The sequence below is a fragment of the Impatiens glandulifera genome, chromosome 1, assembly GCF_907164915.1.
Source record: "Impatiens glandulifera chromosome 1, dImpGla2.1, whole genome shotgun sequence".
NCBI classification, from domain to species: Eukaryota; Viridiplantae; Streptophyta; class Magnoliopsida; order Ericales; family Balsaminaceae; genus Impatiens; species Impatiens glandulifera.
This window is the reverse complement of record NC_061862.1, coordinates 131,683,246-131,689,495: the sequence shown is the minus strand read 5'-3', so window position 1 is coordinate 131,689,495 and position 6,250 is coordinate 131,683,246. Positions and strand designations below refer to the sequence as shown.

Sequence of the window (6,250 nt, the reverse complement as noted above, 5' to 3'; positions counted from 1 at the left end):
AATGAAAATATCAAAACGAATCAATGGATGGAAAATTTAGAAATGATAATACTTTAAATAGTATACTTCTATCAATCATACACATTCTCAATTTACAAATCTATCGATCTTATTTATATTTTTATTCCTTTATTTGAACCAAACAACTTTAAATTATTGACATAATTCAATTCTAAATGACTTTGATAATGTCTTCTAAAAGAACATCACACTGTACAAGCTTGTTGAAGTTCGTCAGCTGTAATATAGCTACGTACTCCCATCTTTGTCGAAATATCTAAACGCAGCCACAAGATGTTCCTCTCGCTCCAGTTTGTTCAGATGAATTATCGCTGCAGAGAATTCACCATAGTCAATTGTGCTACTGTTATCAACATCAGCCTGAAAATTTGGAAGTTCTCAGATCAAAAGCATACTTCTTCTCGAGTGAAGTAGCTTACTCTTGCTCTTGCTATGTGCGCTAGGGAGGGTATATAAGACTATGCCTAGTTCTCATTTTTGTTTGTGTGAGTTCTAGCTAGGAAGCAAGGCTTCACAAGTTAAAAAATTAAATTTCGAAAGGGGATTTTACTGCATCCATAAGATCGCGTATCTCAATGTCTTTAATGTAGAACCATATCTTCTTAAGACAGCCTTAAGTTCATCCAATGTTATGACATCACTATCATCGGTATCCATTGATGTAAACATCTCTTTTAGACCTGCAATCTCCTCTTCTGTCAGGCTTTCTTCTATTACCTATTCATAACAAAAACATAAACCATACTACGCCGGACTTCGTGTCTCGCAGATTTAGGTCAAGGAGTGGTTCCTTGATCGTTCATGTTATTACAAATAAATAAATAAATGATTTTGTTTTTTTAGTATTATTCTAGGAGGGGCGGAAAAATTTAGTATTAATCTCGGTCCCCATTGGGATGTAACCATGTAGAGGGGTGAGCAAACAAGTAAACTCAACCAGTATTACTCAACTCATATTCAACCCAAATTAAATTTATCCAACCATAACTCCAACCCATATTATTTACTAATATGAGTTGGGTTGGGTAACCTAATTTTTATTTTTATTTTTTTCATTTAACATTTATTGACTCATTTAACACATTTTTACTCGTTTAACACGTTTTTTACATGTTTAAAATGTTTAACACATTTTTAACGTTTTTCACATTTTTGGCACGTTTTAACACATTTAACATGTTTTTGACATGTTTAACACGTTTCTCATATTTTTGACATGTTTAATACGTTTTCACACGTTTAACACATTTTCACGTTTTTGTCACGTTTAACACGTTTTAGTCACGTTTAACACGTTTTAACATGTTAAATATATTTTTAATGTTTTTGACATGTTTAACACGTTCTTAACATGTTTAACACGTTTTCGACACGTTTTTCATGATTATGACACATTTAACACATTTTGACACGTTTTTGACACATTTAACACATTTTGACACATTTAACACATTTTGGCACATTTAACATATTTTTCACATTCTTGACACGTTTAACAGATTTTTAACATGTTTAACAGATTTTTTACACATTTTTCACATTTAATACGTTTTGACATGTTTAACACTTTTTTGACATATTTAGCACATTTTTACACTTTTAACACGTTTTTGACATGTTTAACACGTTTCTCATATTTTTGACACGTTTAATACGTTTTTCACACGTTTAATGTGCCAAAACGTGAAAACCGTGTTAAACATGTCAAAAACGTAAAAACATGTTAAACATGCCAAAAATGTGTTAAATATACCAAAAACGTGTTAAAATTTGTCAAAATGGGTGAACGTGCAAAAAAACATGTTAAACATGTCAAAAATATGTTAAATGTGCAAAAACATGTTAAACATGTTTAAATGTCAAAAACATGTTAAACGTGCCAAAAACGTGAAAAACATGGCAAAAACATGAAAAACGTGGCAAAAACGTGAATAATGTGAAAAGCGTGTTAAACGTACCAAAACGTGTTAAATATGCTAAACATGTGTTAAATAAGCTAAAACGTGTTAAACGTGCCAAAAATGTCAAAAACGTGTTAAATGTGTGAAAACGTATTAAACGTGTAAACATGTGAAAACGTGTTAAACATATCAAAAACGTGTTAAACATGCCAAAAACGTGAAAACATGCTAAACATGTGAAAAATGTTTTAAACATGTGGTAAACGTGTTAAACATATCATACAAACGTGTTAAATGTGTTAAAATGTCAAAATCGTGTTAAACGTGGGGAAAACGTGAAAACCGTGTTAAACTTGTGAAAAACATGTTAAATATGTCAAAAATGTGTTCGACTTGAAGTTGAAATATGATTAGTTTATATTTGGATTAATAATAGAGAATTAAATTAAATTTATAGAATTTGGGTAATTCGAGTAACTCTAACCAAACCCAAATTAAACACAACTCATAATCAACCTAACACATACTCAATCCAACCCAAATTAATATTTTGGGTTTGTGTTAGGGTTAGGTTTGGGTAAACCCAAATTAATGTCACCCATATCCATGCAGGATCACTATAGCAAACACATGAGAACTCATGTCCCCTCCTAACCTGAACTCCCCAATTAACCACTCACTACATTTATGAGACAATTAAATTTTTGTAAATGAACAAATGGAGAAATGCATACAGTAAATCCATCTTCTTTAGTTTATTCATTTCTTAGAAATGCTTGATACGAGAGAGGACAATTGGATTCAAAACTTATCGGGAGTTACTCCATTTTCACAAATCCAAGGATGACCTATAATTACAAAAAAGAATTAAAAAAAAAGTAATTTAGATGAGATTCACACAATTTCATGCTACTACTCTGTCTTTATACTATGTTTCTATGAAGTAGAAAAAGAAGCGAGCTGATACCAATTGAAAAAAATTAATTAGTTACATACACATGACTTGGCATATCATTTTCCTTATCAAATCCTTAGCACTCTCAAATATCAAAAGCCATGGGTCTGAATCGAAGTCAATATACTCCTTCAGAACATCAATAAATATCCCATGTTGCGACTATGTAAAGATGACGATGAAACCATTATTCCTGAAAAAAAACAATATGAAATGTGTAAGCAACATCAGACAATATACATAAACCCTAAAACCTACATAAACCCTAAGAACATTACAATACGCTGATATAATACGCGTGAGTGAGGAACATTGGATAAGCAACATCAGAATATACACAAATAAACCTTAAAAGCTACATAAATCCTAAAAGTTAAGTATTATCCATCAATATACACATACATTGGAGTATTACACATAAACACCAGAATAATAAGAACATTACACATAAACTCTAAACCCTTAATTCACCTAAATATAGGAACGACGAGACAGACGAACGATGATGAGAGTTAAGCGATGATGATGATGATGTTGAATGAAGTTTAAGAGTCGTGGAAGTTAGGTGGTAGAGTCGTGGGTTGGAGAGAGAAAGTCGAAGTTGAAACGATTTAAAATGAGTGTCCCAAATTAGGCTTTATATATACTATGACATCCGGGTATTACATATGCGGGTATTATATAATATGCGCATGCGCATATGAGCGATAAGGGGGCTTCTCGGGGGCAAGACAGACATTTCATGGTGCGAAAGTCCCATTTTTGCAAGGTTTATTAAGTGTGGGTCATTTCGTCAAATTTCCCAGAATATATAGCTTTATAAATAAATAAGAACCATTTGACCGAAAATAAATAAATTAAAAAACGACCCTAAAAAGGATCTTCGTCTTCACAATCTGGGTAATTTGATTTATATCTAGTTTAATTTTTTTACTTTCTTGCACAAATTATAAGTACACTGTATATTTAACATTTGAACCCAAAAATATTTGGGTTAGGAGTCATCATTGGCTACCTTTTTAGTTGATAATTAGGGTTCTTGGTTGTCCGACTAAGAAAAATAGACAGTAGCGACATAGAAAGTTTCCAACACTTATTCCAACTTTCTAGACACTTAGTCGACGTTCCTTGCACTCTGAAGCCTCCTGACGCTTAAGTCGACATTGCTCCTGTTAGGATCGGATACAACAATAGAGACGGGGTCTGACTATGTTGAATGCTTACACAATTCGTTTGATATTAACTATGTTAGAAGTTAATATTCGTTTCTATTCTTCGCAAGTCGTCACAAACTCTTGAACAAAGTTCAAGTACGAAAATGTTTGTTTATACTTGAAGTAGCAGGCGAATGAGATTGAAAAGAAATGAATACAAGAGACAAGAGATTTTATGGATGTTCGGAGAAAAAGCTCCTACGTCACCCCTTCTTCTCAACCTTGAGAAGGATATTCACTAGAATATTTGGTTTCAATACAAAACTTGCACTAACCAAGTCGGACAACCAAAACATAGACACTTCCTGTTTCCGAATTCCTAGCACACACTCTATTGACCATAAACAAATTCTGTCAACTTACAATATTGAAAACTCACATAGAATGAACAGTCTGTAATACAACTTTAATACTCTAGCAAGTTTGTAAGCTTTTAGGACTTGAGAACTTGAGAGAGTAGTAATAAAACCGATGTTTTTCTTGTAAAGCGATTGTAGAAGCAGTTGATTATGAAAACACACCGCGTGAAGTAAAATTGTCCTCTATCTTATTAAGTAGGAAAACTGCAACAGACATATTTGTTTTAGAGGAAACCTGTCCTAATTTGATTGGCTGAGTTCCATAAAAGTACATCATAAAAGATCATCTTTGATCTTGTTTGTACTTGGATGATAGTAAGCCAAAATATTCATTAATGGAATTGCGATATACAAGGAACGTACAACTTAGAGGGTTTGACTTGTCTTGGTTTATATTAGTCTTTTATAGGTCTGATTCTGCTGTCATGTCAGACTGCCCATAATGAATGCTTAATCGGGAGTTAAGATTGATCAGGTACAGGAAAGTGCTTAACCAAAATACCAAACTTGGAAAATATCAAAAGCGCCTTCTGTAGGACCGAAGTGGTAAAATACTGGGAACGCTTAGTATAAAACTGAATTGGTAAATTACCGAAGACGTTTATCCAAAAATCGATTTGGATAAATTACCAGGTGCGCCTCTTGATAAAATACCAATCTCATAAAATACTGGACGTGTTTCAATATAAAATCAATCTTATAAAATACCGGACTCGTTCCAATATAAAACCCATCTTATAAAATACCGGACGCGTTCCAATATAAAACCCATCTTATAAAATACTGGACGCGTCTTTTATAAAAACCGATCTTGGTATAATACCGATTTGGAGATAAACCCGGAAGCGCCTCTTTGCAGAAATCGAAGTTTGATCAAATGCCGGATTTGATCAACTACTAGACAACTTTCCTTTCCGGTTTTCTTTAATCTGCACAGAATTAATTTAAAACAATTCAGTTCTTTATTTATACACTTATAATTAATACTTTGATTTAACAATTTCTCCCTTTTTGATTATTTAAACTAAACATTCAAAACCTGGTAATTTTATAATCGTTGGCTAATTATCCTAAGTTAATTAACTATTTTGATATAACAACTTTGATTGTTTAGAATAAATTATCAAAGCTAGTGTTGTATATATTTTAGCAATTTCTCCCTTTTTGATTGTTTTATCCTAAAATTATCAAAACTAGTAATTGATAAAAAAAAAATTGAACATGCATCATTTGATTTTTCCTGTTTGATAATCAAAACAAGAAATGCAATTAGTCAAAAGAAATTGTTCAACAAAATCAGTTCAACGAGTTTATAGCAAAGAAGACGGTAAGAAGATAAGTTTAGTTTCTCTCCCTTGCATATCTTATCTATATTTCATCAATGTCCTCCATGACATGTTTCACAATATTCTCACTGGTTCAACCGTCAATGTTACGTCCACGACCCCTTCCTCTTGGTGAAGTAGGGAAAGAGACAAGAGCTGAACCATCACTTCGACGTAACCTTCGCCTGGAGCGAGAGCTGCGTGGAACATAATTTTCTCGTTGGCTCTCCATCTGTTCTATGATCATATTGTCCCTCTTCATTAGCTTCAGCAGTTTGTTTAGTGGCCTCAGCGGCTGCATTTTCTTCATCCTGAAATTTTTGTGTAGTCGCCTCTACTTCTCTTAATTTTTTGGCATCAGCAACACTGAAGGACCTAGCCATCTCCACCACTTGGGACGTAAGGATTTCGATTGCAGACTTTGTTTCTCCATGGATATTAATAGTCTTGTTGAAGAAAGGTTCGAACTTATTTA

General features: G+C 33.0%; 1 pseudogene; it reads right to left on the bottom strand.

The window, feature by feature from the left end:
- Positions 1–206: 206 nt before the first annotated feature.
- Positions 207–5,940, bottom strand: LOC124943574 (annotated as a pseudogene).
- Between the last annotated feature and the right edge of the window lie 310 nt (positions 5,941–6,250).